Source organism: Phyllobates terribilis, unplaced genomic scaffold (genome assembly GCF_046119375.1).
Source record: "Phyllobates terribilis strain yellow unplaced genomic scaffold, ASM4611937v1 Scaffold_29__1_contigs__length_15306474, whole genome shotgun sequence".
NCBI lineage: Eukaryota > Metazoa > Chordata > Amphibia > Anura > Dendrobatidae > Phyllobates > Phyllobates terribilis.
This window is the reverse complement of record NW_027362789.1, coordinates 7,893,025-7,915,215: the sequence shown is the minus strand read 5'-3', so window position 1 is coordinate 7,915,215 and position 22,191 is coordinate 7,893,025. Positions and strand designations below refer to the sequence as shown.

General features: G+C 45.7%; 1 pseudogene; it reads right to left on the bottom strand.

Annotated features, from left to right (window-relative positions):
* LOC141178697 (uncharacterized) overlaps positions 1–5,912 on the bottom strand; it is a 67,240-nt pseudogene extending 61,328 nt beyond the window's left edge.
* Positions 5,913–22,191: the final 16,279 nt, after the last annotated feature.

The following is a 22,191-nucleotide window of genomic DNA, read 5'->3' as shown; positions in this document are numbered from 1 at the left end:
AATTAAAAGCATTCATGCATCTGATTGATAACTTTCCAAGGTTAAGTGAAGCAAATATAAAAGAAGGAGTCTTTATTGGACTTCAGATTCATAAGCTTCTTCAAGATGAGGAGTTTTTTCATTCGTTGCAGGGCAAGGAAAAAGCAGTATGGTTTACATTTGCATTTGTGGTAACTAACTTTTTGGGAAACTCGAGCAGATACAGTAACTATGAAGAGTTGGGTGTTATTTCTCCTCAAAACATATAAGGATCATGGCTGTAACATGTCCTTAATGATTAATTTCTTACATTCTGGACTTTTCTTACACCAAACTGTGGAGTAGTGAGAGACGAGGATGGTGAGAGATGTAACCAAGATATTGCAGCTATAGAGAAAAAGATATCAAGGAAAATGAAATCCATCAATGCTTGCAAATTACTGTTGCATAATTTTAAGAGATGATTTGATACAGGAGTACAAGAAACAAGCAAAAAACAGTTGTCACTGAATGAGGACTAATTTTGTAGTGCAATTTCTGTAACGGTTTAAAATTCGCAATAGGGATTAGACAGGTTTTAGTTACTTGAATTGTTTCTAAGTTTCCTCTAAATAAATATCAGAAAATTGGCATAATAAAATATTCTGCATCGGTATATTTACAAAAATAATGTTTCAAAGTACTGAAACTTTTATCATTAATTATATGTAGCAGTAAAAGGAAAACTCATTGTCCAATTTGAATTCAGGAGGTCAAACTCATTAAGAAATGGCACAGTTCATAACGGAACCTAACAACTTTTAAAAATAGGTAAAACAGTGTTACATGATCTGAAAGGTCCATGAGCTAGGTTCTTCAGCTGCTCAGTCAGGACGTGCTGCCTCTGCATAGGTCCCAGTACCTTCCTCTCCTCTTTTGCACCAATCAGTTAGATAGGTGTGGGGCTTAAGGAGAGAGCAGTTCTCTCACTGATCAGGAAGGACACGGTCTCATTGTTCTCGGTCACAGGAAGCTATCTCCAGTCTATAGGACGCACTCACTTATTAGCAAGATTTTTTTTTGCTAAAGGTAAGTCTTTTCAAGTAAAACTTTTTCCACATTAAGGATATAAAAAAGGCTTCTCCCCTCTGTGACTTCTCTGATGTCTATCAAGATGTGCTTTCCGATTAAAAAATTTCACACATTCTGAACAGGAAAAAGGCTTCTCCCCTGTGAGAGTTCTCTGGTGACTAAGAAGATTTGATTTCTGGTTAAAACATTTCCCACATTCTGTACATAAAAAAGGCTTTTCCTCTGTGTGAGTTATCTGATGTTTAACAAGAGCTGATTTGCTGTTAAAACATTTCCCACATTCTGAACATGAAAAAGGCTTCTCCCCTGTGTGAGTTCTCTGATGTGTAACAAGATCTGATTTCTGGTTAAAACATTTCCCACATTCTGAACATGAAAAAGGCATCTTTCCTGTGTGAATTCTCTGATGTCTATCAAGATGCGCTTTCCGGTTAAAATATTTACCACATTCTGAACATGAAAAAGGCTTCTCCCCTGTGTGAGTTCTCTGATGTGTAACAAGATCTGATTTCTGGTTAAAACATTTCTCACATTCTGAACATGAAAAAGGCTTCTCCCCTGTGTGAGTTCTCTGATGTCCATCAAGATGCGCTTTCCGGAAAAAAAATTTCCCACATTCTGAACAGTAAAAAGCCTTCTCCCCTGTGTGAGTTCTCTGATGTCTATCAAGATGCGCTTTCCGGTTAAAACATTTCCCACACTCTGAACATGAAAAAGGCTTCTCCCCTGTGTGAATTCTCTGATGTGTAACAAGATCTGATTTCTGGTTAAAACATTTCTCACATTCTGAACATGAAAAAGGCTTCTCCCCTGTGTGAGTTCTCTGATGTCCATCAAGATGCGCTTTCCGGAAAAAAAATTTCCCACATTCTGAACAGTAAAAAGCCTTCTCCCCTGTGTGAGTTCTCTGATGTCTATCAAGATGCGCTTTCCGGTTAAAACATTTCCCACACTCTGAACATGAAAAAGGCTTCTCCCCTGTGTGAATTCTCTGATGTCTGATAAAACTTGAATTATCTGTAAAACATTTTCCACATTCTGAACAAGAAAATGGCTTCTCTCCTGTGTGAGTTCTCTGGTGGTTAACAAGATTTGATTTCCCTGTAAAACATTTCTCACATTCTGAACATGAAAAAGGCTTCTCTCCTGTGTGAGTTCTCTGGTGGTTAACAAGATTTGATTTCCCTGTAAAACATTTCTCACATTCTGAACATGAAAAAGGCTTCTCTCCTGTGCGAGTTCTCTGGTGGTTAACAAGATTTGATTTCCCTGTAAAACATTTCTCACATTCTGAACATGAAAAAGGCTTCTTCCCTGTATGAGTTCTTTGGTGACTAAGAAGACTTGCTTTCTTGTTAAAACATTTCACACACTTGAAACAAGGAAATCTATTCTTTGCTGTGTGAATTTTTTGATGTTTAAAAAAAAACTTTTTGAGGGGAAAACTATTTCCATATTCTGACCGTGAAAATGGCTTCTTAGCTTTAGGAGCAGTTAGTTTTTTAATGCTTATTTTATGACTTTGATTTTCCTTAGTAGTCGGTAATGAATCGGAAGATAGGACCTGTTTCAAAGGATCAGATGACACATCTTTGCTGGGAAGGGATGATGTTATATTTGGAGTAATAGCATTCTCTTCAATTGTATCCTGTGAGATCTCCAGCTCATCTGATTTGAAAATTGAAGATGTCAGCTGTCCCTCTGATCTCCTAGTACAGTCATCTGCTAAGTAAAAAAAATATTATATTTGAATAAAATATTCTTGAAATTCATATTTTTGAACATTTCTACTTAATCTGTTGGTACAAATGGCAAGTTATGTAAAAATATTGAATTATTCACCAAGATAATGACAGTTCACAGTCTAATAGAAAACCTCATAGCATGAACAAGTAGAGTTTGGTGTTCAACTGTTTGTTCATTCTGCCTCCCAAATATGAAATATGCGAAAATGATACCAATAATAATTTCTACTCATCTCACAAAAAACAAGCCTCCACTCAGGTCCATCATCTGTCAACGGAAAAACAGAGGTTTCCACATCATTAGTGGCTCAAAAACTCTTGAAAAGAAACATGGCTTCCATAAACTAATCCAGCAAAATCTGCTCTTCCAAAGTCAAATATGCTCCCTACTTAACTCAAATGGAAAGCACCACACCCTACTAAAGCTCATGCATAATGCTGGAAGCTGCCTGATACAGCCTTGTTCTCCGCTGGTTAAGTCTTCTGGGTTCAGCTCCCATGTTGTGTATTTTCTTCTTAGTTTCTTCTTGTGATCCCAGCTCGTTTACTGACTACTATTGTGTCTTCTGATTTTGTATATTCTCTGCCCTCCTTGTTCTGATCCAGCCACCTGACTATTCTTCTTGTTATCTCACACCACAGAACAGCTGGCAACACCAAGTCCAAGCCTAGGGGTCTCTGTGTAAATCCAGATCCATGTAGAGGGGTTAAAGGGTGATGGGCAAAACTTTTGACTCTAGACAATAACACATCTAATGAAAAGATCGAAAAAAAAAAGTAACTAGTGGTGAAACCTCTCTGGGATAATTAGAGTATGCTTCTTGGTAGCTCCAGGCAATTTAAACTATAGTAAGGGCCAATATTTTCTGTCAGATGAGTATCAAGTAGAAATATACATTTAATGAGAACTTTTTATAATAGTGCAGAGCTGAGATGTCTTAAATTTAGAACTCGGGCATTTGGAAGAGGCAATGGAGACCTTTGTTGAATGACTACCAGGGAGTTACAGACTCACATATGTGAGGCCGGCCGATCCCACCACAATCAAACTATCATACAGAATGAACAGGTAAAAAAAAAAGACAGGATAAAAAAATACATTACATCCCCAACAAGAATGTATGTTTGGGGGGTGGGGGGGGGACTCCAACACTAAGCCAGAGTTGCACTTAATTTATGGTAGACTGTTGGAGATACTATGAGTCCTGACCAGAAGAGTAGAGAAAGTATTAGTGCCACCCATTTCAGGATAAATTGCATCTAAATTCTTTAGGATCGATAATGTTATGTAATTTATGATGTGGAGTGAATCCATGAAACCAGGGCTCGAGCCAACACATCTCCTGCAGGCGTGAATAAATGTATATTACAGCCATCAGCCACGCACAGCTTAGAGATATATCATGGCACAGGTGTAATGTTTTTTATATAGTTTATCTATTTGAAGTTATTTGGTTTAAAAAGAAATTGAAAAGTCAGGATAAAGGGAAACTCTGTTGTTATTATACAGAAATTCACACTTGGTCCTCACCGCACGTTTAATGTTGCCGATCATAAAAGCGAGGTTTGGTCATAAAGACTGGACCTGGTCTTGTAGGGACCATATGAGCACATTCAGCAACACAGAATGGAGAGAAGGTAGATTCATCTAATAAGATATCAGGATTCTAGGAAGCCAACAGCATCATTACCCTCCACTTTCTCTTACAGGCTCATCATAATATTTTTCTTTAAGTGATTTTCTAACTTGTCAGCACTTTCTACATATGCTGTCATTTAGCTTTGTAGTTTACAGATCTGGGCAGGTAAAAGTCAGGATCTTCTAATTTCAGTTGGTAGTTGGATCTTCCAGGTTGTAAGTTCTATAGAAAAGGGCTTTCAATGTCCAAAGTCATTTGTACAATTTTTGGTGGAAGAAAAGGTTTTGGCCTAGATGCAAAATGGTGGTCACACGATTGTGATATGGCCAGCCTACATGACCAGTAAACCAGAAGAATCTGTGACCTCTCTTCATTTAGTGGTCACTACTCACCTGGGTCGTCATATGTAGGAATCTCCTCTTTACGCCGCTCATCACCCCTTTCATATGTCTCTATAGTATTAATATGGGTCAGATCTTCACCCTGAAAAAAAATATTGTACAAGTCACAGACAGTTGGAGAAGTCCCATCTATGATCAGCTCTAATCCTGCCATCTCCACTGTTCTCATTACACAAGTATAAAACATATAATACTGGTGGATAAAACAAGACAAATAGGGGAGATCTCGTGACACCTTCTCTCCATCTACCTGATGATCCTGAGGAACATTGGGATCTTCTTGTTTACAGTCCTGTGGAAGAAGAGGACGGGGACATCTCTCTGGTGTTGTCCTCTTACTGGATAGATCTGGAGGAAACACATACAGGAACTGAATTCATTCTTTACATACAGATAATTATAGGTCGTGTGTATTTAGTCCTGTCTATTACCTGGTGATGTGAGGGGCTGGAGAACCTCTAGCATGATGTCCTTGTACAGATCTTTGTGTCCTTGTAAATACTCCCACTCATTCATGGAGAAATAGACGGTGACGTCCTGACACCTTATAGGAATCTGACACATACAATGACAGTCATCCCCCAATCCCTTCATAGCTATACTATAAAATGTCTCAGCATTCCCAGCAATGTCACCTCTCCAGTCAGCAGCTCAATCATCTTGTAGGCCAGATCTAGGATATTTTGGTCATTCATGTTCTCATGTACCAGGTGATGCAGTGGAAGCCCTGTGATTGGGCTCAGGGTTCTTCCCAATCCCTCAGACACAGGGTCCTGACAGCGCTCACTAGAGGTCTTCTTCACTACTGTGTAATCCTGGTTATGTAGAGACACATTCATAAATCTCACTACAGATATTTCCAGAGTCCTCACCTCTCCAGTTCTGTCTGTTATTCCCATAGATAAGAATGATGTAATGTGACGTCATCAGAATCTCTCACCTCTCCAGTAAGCTGGAAGAGGATCTCTAGGGTGAGGTGTAATATCCCCTCCACCATCTTGTCTCTGTCCATATCCATCTTTGATGGGTAAATCAGGAAAATTCTCTTATATAGAAGATCTTCACTGAGAGGATCCGATATTGTAGAGACCTGAATGAGAAGATGAGCGATGTAACATCAAAAAATCCTGTGTAATAATACAATTACTGGAGATAATAAGGGAAACATTTGAGATTTATTTTTTACAGTGTTTAGATTTCTTCTTTACATCTAGTAATAAAACCTATATATTTTAGGCCACAGACAACAAGCAGTTGCTTCCTTGGAGTCTGCAGCTGAATACGTTTCTCATAGACTCATCTTCCTTATTGCTAATTCTCGTCTCATTTACTGACACTGGAATCGGCATTAGCAATACTGCAGGAGATATTCATTACACGTGACATGAGAAATAACTATTTCATGATGAGGACGACATCTTCATCTTCTACTACCGTTCTATTAACATATTTAGCCAGAGTCTGTCACAAACTACATCCCCAACGGCCGTCTATATGTTTCCTGTTTTCACCAGACTGTCATCTTCTAACAAGTTAGAGCTCAGGTCTGATTCACACACAGAAGTTTGAGGCATTTATAAAAGTTTCTTTGTTTGCACAAATACCGTGGACAGAAATTATTTGGTAGCAGTCTCACTAAGACGGGAGTTATTTGATGCCAAAGTCTCCATGTACAGTCTTTTATGGAGTCTATTTCTGGCCTTAGGCTGTCATATATTACAAGAAAAATTCCATAAAAAAGCAGATATTAACATTTTGTTAATTATTTTAAAACAAATGTTTAACATGTTAAAAAGTAACTCTTTTGGGCATCAGAACATAGATGTACAGGCAGGGATGGCACAGGTGCGGCTGCTACACAAACCCTGGCAGTTTAACCACTTGCTGCTGTCAAGGGCAAACATGGCATCTAAGAAGGTTTGACAGAGTTCCACTGAATGCCCCTCCTCTCTCAAGTACTTGATAGTATGGGGATGCCTAGTTACTACGATACTTAAATAACCAATAATGGTGTCTGGGCCTGTAATGTAGAAAAGTCTATTAGGCCGGGCCAGAGGCAATGTCCAATAAGTTACTTTTTAATGCCCCCATACACATTAGACTAAAGTTGCATGAAAGCACTGATTTCCGGGGTTTGGTAGACTATATACATTATTTGGGGGCCTCCCGACAGATGGTGTCAGGGCAGAGAAGGATCTGGCATCCTGAATTTCAGAGGCTAATCCGTTTGTTCTTCCTGTGGATAATCCTCCAATAGAGGAGTCTGGAGGCGACTCTCTCATACAGATCACAGGAAAGCTGGAATATTGGTGCATATGGGGGAGTCGGGAGAGATAGCCGTCTGCCAAATGACCGCTCAGCCAACACTTATCTTGTGTATGGGGCCGTTAGTATTACATACATACATACAGATGACACCTATCGGGCAGCAATATTCCCTTATTCCCTTGTTCTCCTGTGTGCCCATCTAGCTCAGAATGAGGGCTCACAGACAGTATGATTGCCCCCCTAATTCCTGATATTTAAAAAAAAAAACAACAACAAAAAAAAAACAACACACACACACAAACGGCTGAATGGTGGATCAGGGACCCTTCAACTCCCTGACTCCCTATTCTATTCAATGGTATCACCATCATGGGAATGTGGATATCACTGAAATTGTGATGATGGGTAAGGAGAGCGTGCTCGGTGCCGAGCCGTCTCAGTTCATGGGCACCATACAGGCCGCATGGGCGACCGCTATGGATGATACGGTCTTGCCAACTATTGTGTGGAAAATATCTCATAGATCCTGGGTTCATTATTATCTGCACCAAGAATGGGGCTAAGTGAGTATTCATTCATTAGCTGTGGGGCAATACTGTGGGAACACCCCCCTAAAATAAAATATTAAACCTTTTTTAAATATATGAATTGAAAACTGGGACTAACAAGATATATATTTATTTATACTTAAAACTAGCAAAATTACCTGCTGAACGGCTTGTTGTGGATGTATATAAACAGATGTAAGCAATGATGCTGCTGAACAATTGAAACAGTCACTACTGTACCCTATCCTGTACCTAAACAAAGTTGATACTGCCTACCTGCCGAGGTTAGCACCCTCAACAATGGTGCCCCCGCTCACTGGTGGCTGTCTCTCAGAAGCCGTAGTTAACTCTGACATATATCAAAAAAATACACTGATACATTAAATAGGACCAGATATGTCTCAAGGTATATATAAAGCAAAAGGTATGGTACTCATCAGAGAATGGTTCATCCGCCTCAACGTGTTTCCCCAACAGCTTCATCAGGAGGCTTCATACAGGGATGATAATTCATGATGTTCAGTATAGTGTGCCTAATAGCCAGGTGTTCATGTATAAATATCCCACTTCATCCAAAACCCCTCCCAGACTAGGAGACCCATTCCTATTCCTTGAGGTGAATTGTCATGGGATATACAGAATGGAGTCTGTCTACAATAATGTACTGCGCTACTTCTCATGAGCTAGTGGTCCGATAATGTCCACCCCCTAGTATGCATGTCCAGAAGTGACACGCTTTACACTGAAACGCCAGATAAACTGTTTGTCACCGCCCCACTCGTACCAGTGACTGCGCATGACCGTAGTTATGTGTTCCACATGGGAGAGCATAATGGCCTATATGTGTCCGGACCATCACCCTTGTCAGTAGATAAAGTAACATACGGTTAGAGGGTTTCTGTTTGCCTGTGTGTTGTATCCAGTCACCTGATTACAGGGGCAGAATGTGGGCATCATACATACTGAAAAAGGGGCATAATAGGGGCATTACACTGTGTGGGGCATCATGCATACTGCATAAGGGGCATTACACTGTATGGGGGCATCATACATCCAGCATAAGGGGCATAATGGGGGCATTACACTGTGTGGAGGCATCATACATACTGCATAAGGGGCATAATGGGGGCATTACACTGTGTGGGGGGCATCATACATACTGCATAAGGGGCATAATGGGGGCATTACACTGTGTGGGGGCATCATACATAATACATAAGGGGCATAATGGGGGCATTACACTGTGTGGGGGCATCATACATCCTGCATAAGGGGCATAATGGAGGCATTACACTGTGTGGGGGCATCATACATACTGCATAAGGGGCATAATGGGGGCATTACACTGTGGGGGGCATCATACATACTGCATAAGGGCCATAATGGGGGCATTACACTGTGTGGGGGCATCATACATACTGCATAAGGGGCATAATGGGGGCATTACACTGTGTGGGGGCATCATACATCCTGCATAAGGGGCATAATGGGGGCATTACACTGTGGGGCCAGTAAAGGGGCCCTGTACTATGAGAACAATACGTTTCCTCCTTTCTGTCTCCATAGTTGGGTCGTATGTATCTATTACAGGAAACAGAACAAAAACCTTATGATTCTTATAAAGGGGCAAGACTAGACCCCAAAAGAGTCTCCGTGCTGAAGGGGTTAATGCCCCCTGTGCCCAGTAATGGGGTCTCCACATACCTCCAGCTGCAGAGCCGCCACCACATATATGGCTGCTCTGTGCGCACAGGAGCTGTGATGAGGTCACAGGAGGGGAGGAGTCAGGGGTCACATGATCAGGGGCCTCAGTGGATGCAGGACTCTGCTGTGCTGGTTGTCATGGTGCTGGATGAGCTGAAGTTTATGTGTGGGGTCAGGAGGGGTTTACAGTGTGGATGTAGCAGAGCCGCGTGTGTACGAGGTGTACGGAGCGGAGCCGCGTGTGTACGAGGTGTACGGAGCGGAACCTCGTGTGTACGAGGTGTACGGAGCGGAGCCGCGCGTGTAAGAGGTGTACGGAGCGGAGCCGCGCGTGTAAGAGGTGTACGGAGCGGAGCCGCGCGTGTAAGAGGTGTACGGAGCGGAGCCGCGCGTGTACGAGGTGTACGGAGCGGAGCCGCGCGTGTACGAGGTGTACGGAGCGGAGCCGCGCGTGTACGAGGTGTACGGAGCGGAGGCGCGCGTGTACGAGGTGTACGGAGCGGAGGCGCGCGTGTACGAGGTGTACGGAGCGGAGCCGCGCGTGTACGAGGTGTACGGAGCGGAGGCGCGCGTGTACGAGGTGTACGGAGCGGAGGCGCTCGTGTACGAGGTGTACGGAGCGGAGGCGCTCGTGTACGAGGTGTACGGAGCGGAGGCGCTCGTGTACGAGGTGTACGGAGCGGAGGCGCGCGTGTACGAGGTGTACGGAGCGGAGGCGCGCGTGTACGAGGTGTACGGAGCGGAGGCGCGCGTGTACGAGGTGTACGGAGCGGAGGCGAGCGTGTACGAGGTGTACGGAGCGGAGCCACGCGTGTACGAGGTGTACGGAGTGGAGCCGCGCGTGTACGGAGCGGAGGCGCTCATGTACGAGGTGTACGGAGCGGAGGCGCGCGTGTGCGAGGTGTACGGAGCGGAGCCGTGCGTGTAAGAGGTGTACGGAGCGGAGGCGCGCGTGTACGAGGTGTACGGAGCGAAGGCGCGCGTGTACGAGGTGTACGGAGCGGAGCCGCACGTGTACGAGGTGTACGGAGCGGAGGCGCTCGTGTAAGAGGTGTACGGAGCGGAGGCGCACGTGTACGAGGTGTACGGAGCGGAGGCGCGCATGTACGAGGTGTACGGAGCGGAGGCGCGCGTGTATGAGGTGTACGGAGCGGAGGCGCTCATGTACGAGGTGTACGGAGAGGAGATGTGTGTAAGAGGTATACGGAGAGGAGACATGTGTGTATGAGGTATTGTTATGAACTGCTACAAACACTAAGGAAAGATAGGAAAACTGTCCCTACAATAGGACTAAGCTGATTCCCTACGATGCAGCGGGGGACCTGTTCCTTGTGAACAGACCCACCTAAGTCCTCGGCTAGTCTGAACGCAGACCTATAGATATAAGGGAGGGGTCCCTACAAGAACTAAGGACTGGGATATAGTTGGACACCTCCTAGCAGAAATTGTAGCAGAGCAAAGACAAACAAACAAACAAAAGTACTAGTGGTCAAAAGACCAAGCAAACTACAGAGTAAGGTACAAGGCACCTGGCTAGCTTAAGAGTAAAAGTAACACTGAAGTCCAGCAAGGCCAGGAGGGCGGAGCTGGATTATATAGGCAAAAAGTCATGTGACCAGCAAAATATAAAAAACTAACAGGAGGGTTCTAACAGGTATACGGAGAGGAGACTTGTGTGTATGAGGTATACGGAGAGGAGACGTGTTTGTTTGAGGTATACGGAGAGGAGACGTGTGTGTGTGTATGAGGTATACGGAGAGGAGACGTGTGTGTACGAGGTATACGGAGAGGAGACGTGTGTGTACGAGGTGTACGGAGAGTAGACGTGTGTGTACGAGGTGTACGGAGAGGAGACGTGTGTGTACGAGGTGTACGGAGAGGAGACGTGTGTGTACTAGGTGTACGGAGAGGAGACGTGTGTGTACGAGGTGTACGGAGAGGAGAAGTAGGTGTACGGAGAGGAGACGTGTGTGTACGTGGTGTACGGAGAGGAGACGTGTGTGTACGTGGTGTACGGAAAGGAGGCGTGTGTGTATGAGGTATACGGAGAGGAGCTGTGTGTGTACGAGGTATACGGAGAGGAGATGTGTGTGTACGAGGTATACGGAGAGTAGCTGTGTGTGTGCGAGGTATACGGAGAGGAGATGTGTGTGGACGATGTGCTCGGAGCAGAACGTAGATAACAGAAGTAGTAAGTGTGGAGCACAGAGTGAAGCACTTGCTGATTGGTGTCATAAGGAAATTGTGAAATGTCTAAAGTCGGTACAGATTTGCTCCGCTAGTCTGGAGGGTCGGCCATGGTACCTGACGGACTGCAGAGATGTGTTCTCGGAAAAGGAGGCAGAGATACTACCTCACCATTGTCCTTATGATTGTGCTATTAATCTTCTCCCTAATTCTAAATTACCTAAAGCTCATATCATATAGAAAATGTACTCATGAACCAAGATTCATAAAATATAACAATGCTTTATTAAATACAAGATAAAATACACAAAATACATTACAATAAAAAAATACAGTGGGAAACCACAAGATCCTGCCTTTTGGATTCTCCAATGCACCAACAGGATTTCACAACTTTCTGAATGATATTTCTCTGATTACTTTGGGAGATTTCTTGTGATTTATCTTGATGATATAGAATTTTCTCTCCTCATTTAGATTCTCACCAGGAACATGTCCGTGTTGTATTACAAAGGTTGAGGGAGAATTCTTTGTTTGATGAAATTGAGAAATGTTTTTTTCTGTTCAAGAAATTTCATTCCTGGGGATTATTTTATCGGCTGATGGGTTTACGATGGATCCTGGGAAGGTGAAAGCCACTATAGATTGGGTCCAACCTAGTGACCTCAAAGTGTTGCAACGTTGTGTAGGATTCGCCAACTATTATAGGAAATTCATTAGGGGTTTTCTCAGATTGCTGAACCTCTTACTGTCATCACACGTAAGGGGGCAGATCTTGTCCCCTATAAAAAATAAAAACACCATATACTCACCTTAGACCTAATCCCTGAAGCCATTGTCTCCTGAAATAAAGAAAAAAATAATAAATGACCATAATCTTCACTGTCTGCCGTAGTCCATATTGTGAGTGTCCCACATCGATCTCATGAATAGAACGGCCACATCAGAAAATGTGATGTCTCTATTCTGCAGCCGCGACCTCACTTACGGCACTACTGCTGCTTGGGAATTTTTTGACAGTCTGTGTCAGGCGCAGCACTTCCTGTGATGCTGAAGCAGCCTGTGACATGCGCAGTACGATTTGAGATTCTTACTTCAACAAACATGGCGCAGGATACACTCAGGCGCTTAGAGCGCATGCCGGCCAGGAATCTTCCTGGCGCTGACACTGACATGTGCGGTAGCATTTGATAGATGCAGAGTTTTGGCGCTCGATTATATGATCCAATGGGGTGAGTCATGTTATCTTTGATTATTGAAAGCTACGCATCTGGTACTTGATTGCAATTAAATGTAATGTGTGTTTTGTGTAAATCTGCAATCTGTGTATCACCAGCACTTTATTTATAAATATACAATGAGGTTTGCACATGTCTTTTCTACTAGGCATTTTGGTTCTGTAAAGCACTTATGCACTTTATTTATATCATTGATTATCTGATGGATGACTCTATTTATATGATGTAACTTCACTTATTCACTGCTTGAGAAAGGCTCAAATCAGAGCCAAAACATCGCCACTAGCCCTTATGGGCCATGAAACCACATTATGTTTTCTACAAGGAGTGCTGTCCTTTATTTTTGGAGTAGATACATGGATAGATAGATATACAGATAATAGATAGATAGATAATAGATAGATACATAGACTAATAGATAATTAGATAAATAGATATATGGAGAGCTGTCTGAAAGCAGGAAAAGCGGGAATCTGTCCTGTGCGCTGACGGCTCCTTGTTATATGGATGAGATGGAGTTACTGTGTCTCCTGGACATCGTGTTCTGGATCCGCACTTCTGATTAGCTACAACACCTAGTCGATGATAAAAATGCCTCAAATAAGAACCTGAAAAGTCCTCTGTATCTGTGTGAATAAAGTCCTCTGTGTCTGTGTGAATAAAGTCCTCTGTATTAGTGATGATTGAGCATACTCGCAAGTACTCGGTACTCGCCTGAGCATCTCAGTACTCAAGATGCTCCGAGCTCGCCGAGTATTTCCGGGGTTGCTCGGGTGGATACTTGGGTCCCCTCCCTGCATGTTTGGCGCTCTTTAGCGCGACAATCAACATGCAGGGATTGCCTGCCACTCACTGTAATGCCACAGTCATGTTGGTTGTGGCATTACAGTGATTGGCTGGCCGCACAGCGTCATCAGGTCTATATCAGACCTGGCGCCGCTGTGCTCGTCAGTCTACTCCGCAATCAGGCAGTGTAGGGAGAGGTGCTGCTGAGCTAGGGAGAGATTTGGTTGTATATTAGGTAGTGTAGGGAGAAAACAAGTACATTACACATATCCATCTCAACAAACAGTCCTTTTGAGGACTAATCCATCTGCAGAGATATCAGACAGGCAGTGTATATAGGCAGGCAGGCAGGGTATATAGCAGACTGCAGTGCATATAGCACAAGAGGCTCCATTCCAGTTCTGCCTTCTGCTGCTGTTAGATATTTCTAGACAAAGGCCCAGGTCTCAGGGGCCAGGAATATTTTTTTTGGGATCTTAATCCTCATTATTTGCTTAAAAAGCAATCCAGAGAACACCATTTTTCTGCGCCATTTGCTTGTTGGCACTGCAGAATACAGCCAGGTCCTTTCCATATTACAGCGCTAAAAATCCAGCTATTTAAAACTGTGGTTCGTCCGTCACATGGATCACATACAGTACAGACCAAAAGTTTGGACACACCTTCTCATTTAAAGATTTTACTGTATTTTCATGACTTTGAAAATTGTACATTCACACTGAAGGCATCAAAACTATGAATTAACACATGTGGAATTATATACTTAACAAAAAAGTGTGAAACAACTGAAAATATGTCTTATATTCTAGGTTCTTCAAAGTAGCCACCTTTTGCTTTGATGACAGCTTTGCACACTCTAGAGGTAGCCATCGGAAATGATTTTCACTTCACAGATGTGCCCTGTCAGGTTTAAAAAGTGGGATTTTTTGCCTTATAAATGGGTTTGGGACCATCAGTTGTGTTGTGCAGAAGTCAGGTGCATACACAGCTGATAGTCCTACTGAATAGACTGTTAGAATTTGTATTATTGCAAGAAAAAAGCAGCTAAGTAAAGAAAAATGAGTGGCCATCATTACTTTAAGAAATGAAGGTCAGTCAGTCTGAAAAATTGGGCAAACTTTGAAAGTGTCCCCAAGTGCAGTTGCAAAAATCATCAAGCGCTACAAAGAAACTGGCTCACATGAGGACCGCCCCAGGAAAGGAAGACCAAGAGTCACCTCTGCTTCTGAGGATAAGTTTATCTGAGTCACCAGCCTCAGAAATCGCAGGTTAACAGCAGCTCACATTAGAAACCAGGTCAATGCCCCACAGAGTTCTAGCAGCAAACACATCTCTACACCTGTTAAGAGGAGACTTTGTGCAGCAGGTCTTCATGGTAAAATAGCTGCTAGGAAACCACTGCTAAGGACAGGCAACAAGCAGAAGAGACTTGTTTGGGCTAAAGAACACAAGGAATGGACATTAGACCAGTGGAAATCTGTGCTTTGGCCTGGTGAGTCCAAATTTAAGATCTTTGGTTCCAACCACCGTGTCTTTGTGCGACGCATAAAAGGTGAACGGATGGACTCTACATGCCCGGTTCCCACCGTGAAGCATGGAGGAGGAGGTGTGATGGCGTGGGGGTGCTTTTCTGGTGACACGATTGGGGATTTATTCAAAATTGAAGGCATACTGAACCAGCATGGCTACCACAGCATCTTGCAACAGCATGCTATTCCATCCGGTTTGCGTTTAGTTGGACCATCATTTATTTTTCAACAGGACAATGACCCCAAACACACCGACAGGCTGTGTAAGGGCTATTTGACCAAGAGGGAGAGTGATGGGGTGCTACGCCAGATGACCTAGCCTCCACAGTCACCAGACCTGAACCCAATCGAGATGGTTTGGGTTGAGCTGGACTGCAGAGTGAAGGCAAAAGGGCCAACAAGTGCTAAGCATCTCTGGGAACTTCTTCAAGATTGTTAAAAGAACATTTCCGGTGACTATCTCTTGAAGCTCATCAAGAGAATGCCAAGAGTGTGCAAAGCAGTCATCAAAGCAAAAGGTGGGTACTTTGAAGAACCTAGAATATAAGACATATTTACAGTTGCTTCACACTTTTTGTTAAGTATATAATTCCACATGTGTTAATTCATAGTTTTGATGCTTTCAGTGTGAATGTACAATTTTCAAAGTCATGAAAATACAGAAAAATCTTTAAATGAGAAGGTGTTTCCAAACTTTTGGTCTGTACTGTATATTTGCGCTGAAAATACTGCCATTTTTGGCCTCCACTCAAATTATTTTTCAGTGTCTCAGCAAAGTTTTTGACACCGGTTTGCTGTTCAAAATAGTTACCTACAGCCAGGTATTTAAAACTGTGGTTTCTCCGTCACACGGATCACATTCACATATAATTGCACTGAAAATACTGCCATTTTTGGCCTCCATTCAAATTTTTTTTCAGTGTGTCAGCAAAGTTTTTGGCACCTGTTTGCTGTTCAAAATAGTTACCTACAGGCCAGGTATTTAAAACTGTGGTTCCTCCATCACATAGATTACATATAACTTTGCTCCAAATTCAGCCATTTGTAGTGAGCGTGGAAGATATTGTCCTCCATTTAAAATGGGCAAGGCGCGTGGCAAGGGACGGGGAACTGGACGTGATGGTGATGGTGCATACCGAGGCCGAGGCCGTGGGCTAGCTGAAATTGTGCCACAACAAACACCCACACCTTCTTGCCCAACCTTCCTGTCCCAATTCCTAGGGGACTGCAGCACACCACTATTGAACCCAGAGCAGTGTCAAAAAGTTGTTGATTGGATAGCGGATAATGCTTCCACCACCACCACCCTGTCTTCCACACGGTCAAGTCTCAGTAGCCGTGAGTCTGGACCGCATATTCACCCTGATCCTCCTTCCTCCCACCAGGCCGAGTGCCCGAAAACAAATGATCCCACACTTGGACACTCTGCAGAGCTGTTTACTTTTCCATTTATAGATTCGGGCCTCTCGTCCGGTCCACTTGAAGTGGGGCAAGAGGAGATCACATGTAGCGATACCCAAATATTTGAGCAGCCACGGTCACATGAAGGCGACGGTGGGAAAGTATCACAAGAGGTGGACGATGATGAGACACAATTGCCAGAAAGTCAGGAGGAGGACCAGAGTGCGGAAGTGGAAGACGAGGTGATGGATGATATAGTAATTGACCCAACCTGGCAGGAGGACATGCAGAGCGAGGACAGCAGCACACAGGGGGAGAGAGGCAGAGCACCCCAACAGGCAGGAAGAAGCAGTGTGGTGGACGCAGACAGAAAGCAGGCAACCATTTCCCATAAGACCAACATGAAGGAAGTTGCCAGTACAACTGTTAGGTCTTCCCGAGTATGGTTGTTTTTTAAAGACTCTGCTGATAACCCCAAAAAGGCCATTTGCACCACCTGCCAGGCCAGCATCAGCAGGGGTGGCAAAGCTAGCAGCCTGACCACCACTAGCATGATCAGGCACATGGCAGCAAAGCACCCCACTTTGTGGGCCGAACCCCAGGGTCCAGGAACAGTGTCTGCGGGTGGCACCATTGCTTCTTCCGCTGTTGTGCATGCAAGCCAATCCCCTGTCCATGGTGCATGCGAAGATGCCTCCTGCCCTGCACCTTTCGTTGCACACTCTCAAGTAGCAGCATCAGGAAGCACGTCCACATCCTTGTCCCAGCGCAGCATTCAGTTGTCCATACCTCAGTCCTTGGAACGCAAGCGCAAATACGCAGCCAACGCCCCACAGGCCACAATACTAAATTCCCACATTACACGTCTGCTTGCGCTCGAAATGTTGCTCGTGGAGACAGAAGCATTCCGCAACCTGATGGCGGCGGCCGTCCCTCGGTACTCGGTCCCCAGCCGCCACTATTTCTCCCGGTGTGCCGTCCCCGCATTACACAAGCACGTGTCCCAAAACATTAGTCGTGCCCTCAACAACGCAGTTACCGGGAAAGTCCACCTAACCACAGACACGTGAACAAGTGCTTGTGGGCAGGGATGGTACATCTCGCTGATGGCATACTGGGTTAATATAGTGGAAGCCGGGACCCAGTCGGACCTTGGACGGAACACGTCCTCCCGATGGAAAGGATTGCGGTCCCTAGGTCAATCAGGTTAGCTCCCACAGTCTACAGCTCCTGCACATCATCCTCCTCAGCCTCCTCTTCAGCCTCCATCTCCAAAATGACCACATTGGTCACAAGCTGGAAGCACTGCAGCACTGCCTCAGCCAAGCGGCAAAAAGCTGTGCTGAAGCTAATATGCTTAGGTGACAAACCACACAATGCTGAAGAGTTGTAGACAGCTCTGATAGAGCAGGCAGATGTGTGGCTCACACCGCTGAACCTACAGCCAGGAATTGTCGTGTGTGACAATGGCCGGAAGCTGGTGACGGCTCTGAGGCGAGGCGAGCTCACACACGTACCATGCCTGGCCCATGTGGTTCAGTGGTTTCTCAAATCCTACCCGTAGCTGCCTGTGACGGGAGCTAGTTACCCCATTCGCAGATGACCAATCTTCTTCTGCAGGCCCCTGGCATTGAAAGGCTTTTCTTACACTGGGATATATAAAATATGACTATCGCACAGTGTCTCCAAGATGAACTAAACTTTTATTCTCACAAGCAGGTTTTATAGAGAATCACACAAGCTATTTTTAGCACCCATTGTTCTCACCAGATAATACCCACAGTAGGCTCCCAGACAGCAGTTAGGCCAGGGCCGGCTCCAGGTTTTTCTGGGCCCCGGGCGAAAGAGTCTCAGTGGGCCACATTAATACATACCACGATTCATGATGCACAGGTACCGCAGAGAAATATATATATATACTACAACCCAAAGATTTCACTTCTTACATTACATGAGCGATATCTATTGTAAATTCCACAATAGCTCAGAAACCAGCAAATCGTACCACACAGAATACTGCCCCCATACGGAATACTGGCCCCCATATAAGGCCCCATACGGAATACTGGCCCCCATATAAGGCCCCATACGGAATACTGGCCCCCATATAAGGCCCCATACAGAATACTGGCCCCCATATAAGGCCCTATACGGAATACTGGCCCCCATATAAGGCCCCATACGGAATACTGGCCCGTAATAAGACCCCATACGGAATACTGGCCCCCATATAAGGCCCCATACGGAATACTGGCCCCCATATAAGGCTCCATACGGAATACTTGGCCCCCATATAAGGATCCATACAGAATACTGGACTCCATATAAGGCTCCATACGGAATACTGGCCCCCATATAAGGCTCCATACGGAATACTGGCCTCCATATAAGGCTCCATACGGAATACTGGCCCCCATATAAGGCTCCATACAGAATACTGGCCCCCATATAACGCTCCATACAGGATACTGGTCCCCTTATAAAGCTCCATACAGGATACTGGCCCCCATATAACGCTCCATACAGAATACTGGTCCCCTTATAAAGCTCCATACAGGATACTGGCCCCCATATAACGCTCCATACAGGATACTGGTCCCCTTATAACGCTCCATACAGGATACTGGCCCCCATATAATGCTGCATGCAGGCTATTACCCCCCACATAATGCCCCATACAGGCTGTCCCCCCCTTATAATGTTCCATGCAGGCTGTTACCCCCCACATAATGCCCCATACAGGCTGTCCCCCCCTTATAATGCTTCATGCAGGCTGTTCCCCCCCACATAATTCACTATGCAGGCTTTCCCCCCCTTATAATGCCCCATGCAGGCTGTTCCCCACCTTATAATGCCCCATGCAGGCTGTCACCCCTCCTCTTTATAATGCCCCTTGCAGGATGTCACCCCCCCTCTCTTTATAATGCCCCATGCAGGATGTACCCCCCCTCTTTATAAGGCCCCATGCAGGCTGTCACTCCCTCTCTCTATAATGCCCCATGCAGGATGTCACCCCCCATCTCTTTATAATGTCCCATGCAGGATGTCACCCCCCCTCTCTTTATAATGCACCATGCAGGATGTCACCCCCTTCTCTTTATAATGCCCCATGCAGGATGTCACCCCCTCTCTTTATAATGCCCCATGCAGGAGGTCACCGCCCCTCTCTTTATAATGTCCCATGCAGGATGTGCCCCCCCCTCTTTATAAGGCCCCATGCAGGCTGTCACCCCCTCTCTCTATAATGCCCCATGCAGGATGTCACCCCCCCTCTCTTTATAATGCCCCATGCAGGATGTCACCCCCCCTCTCTTTATAATGCCCCATGCAAGATGTCACCCCCCCATATTATGCCCCATGCAGGATGTCACCCCCCCATATTATGCCCCATGCCTCCATACATTTAAAAAAAAAAAAAAAATCAAATACTCACCTCCCTCCTTCTCACCTAATGCCCGCTGCTCGGGTCCGGACTCCAGCGTTGCCGGAGTCGTCCCGCTCTGCGCTCCCTGTGACGGTTCAGGGGAGCGCGCGGTGGAAAGTCATCACCGCGCCCTCTGACCTGAGACGTCACAGGGAGCGCAGAGCAGGAAGACAGCGGATCTGCGGAGGCACGGGGAGAGGTAAATATCCGGCTGCCGGGGCCCTGAGCAAGCGGCGGAGAAGGGCGGGCGCTGACACCGCTCTCCTCCGCCTATAGCCCAGCGGGGTGCGCGACCGCCAGTGGGCCCCCCTGCCTGCTCAGGGCCCCGGCATTTCCCCATGTGCGCCGGGTGCTGACATCGGCCCTGAGTTAGGCAACAACCCATTAATCAGCACATTGTCTGTTTGCCCCTGCTAATTGAGCACAGGAAGGTGGGGGCCAGGATTGCTTTGGTCACATCACAGAATGTCCAACAATATGCGATCCACAATATTCACCCCACTTTATAACATTATGTCCCATTAGCTGCATAGGCGCTATGACAACCCCCATGTGGAAAAATCTTGGAGTACAGGGTTGATGAGTCACAATGCTCCCCCTTCCCGGACAGAATCGGCCTACCCAGTCTGCTCCCTGACAGATCAGCTGGAGGAGGTCCACGATTTATGAGGTTGGTAGCAGGTCAGCTTGTCGGCTTAGTCCATCGGCGTTACCATTTTGCTTGCCGGGTCTATAGTGGATGGTGAAGTTTAACGGTTGTAGCGCCAAACTCCACCGTAGTAGTCTGGCATTGTCACCGGAGACCCGATTAAGGCATACCAGGGGGTTATGGTCCGTTATGAGGGAAAACTGTCTTCCATACAAATATGGTTGGAGCTTCTTGGCAGCCCATACTACTGCCAGGCATTCCTTTTCGACGGCCACATAGCTGACTTCTCAAGGTAGTAATTTCCGACTCAGATAAGCTATTGGGTGTTCTTGGCCATCCGGCCCAACTTGGCTCAGTACTGCCCCCAACCCAAACGTAGATGCGTCCGTGTGAACCAGGAAACGTTTAGTTGGATCGGGTGCGGCCAATATCGGGGTATTTGTGAGAGCGTCCTTTAGCTGGCGGAAGCCTTCCTCACACTCGGGGGTCCAGGTTATCTGGCGGGGGAGGTTCTTACGTGTCAGATCAGTGAGGGGCTTGGCAATGCTGCTGTAATTAGGGACAAATTTCCTATAATACCCCGCTGTCCCTAGAAAGGCCATGACTTGGGCTTTAGTACGTGGGGTGGGCCACTTGGCTACGGCCTCAATCTTGGCGGGTTCCGGTCGTTGTTTTCCACCCCCCACCCAATGTCCTAAATACTGCACCTCTGCTTTGCCTATGTGACACTTGTTGGGGTTCAGGGTGATTCCAGCTTTGTGGATCCTATCCAATACTGTCTCTAGGTGATTTAGATGCTCATCCCATGTCGCGCTGTAGACGGTGATGTCATCCAGGTAGGCACAAGCATAGTACTGGAGACCATCCAGAAGCCGGTCAGCAAGCCTCTGGAAGGTCGCGGGGGCATTCTTCATCCCAAATGGCATAACCCGAAACTGGAATAAGCCAAACGGAGTGACGAATGCAGACTTGGGAATAGCATCAGGACTTAGGGGGATCTGCCAATAGCCTTTGCATAGATCGATGGTGGTCAAATACTTTGCCCCAGCCAGCCGGTCTAACAACTCGTCCACACGCGGCATGGGATACGCATCCGTCACAGTTTTCTCATTTATCTTGCGATAGTCTACACAAAACTGGGTAGTCCCATCTTTCTTAGGCACTAACACTACAGGGGACGCCCAGGGACTATCTGACTCCTCAATGACCCCTAAACTCAACGTCTCCTGTATCTCTTGTCACATCCCTTCTCGTACAGACTCCGGGACGCGGAAGGGGGGTTGTCTCAGGGGGGTCTGATCTTGTGTCTCAACCTTGTGTTGTGCAAGTCAGGTGAACCCCGGTCTTTCTGAAAACATCCTCTGCGGCTGCCTCAGCAATGTCTCAGCCTGCTCTCTCTCCCGGGCCCCTAGGTTTTCTCCTAAGTGTACCTGGTCCCAGGTTTTCGACTGAGTCCTCTCACCTAAGACATCAGGCAAGGGGAGTTTGGCTAAATCATCTGCTTCGGGTGCGCAGATGGCAGCTACCTCTTCAGGGCGGATAACCCTGGGGTCGTCACAATCGGAGACATTGTAGGTGGTGTCGGCTATTTTCCCCACTACCCGGTAAGGCCCCTCCCATG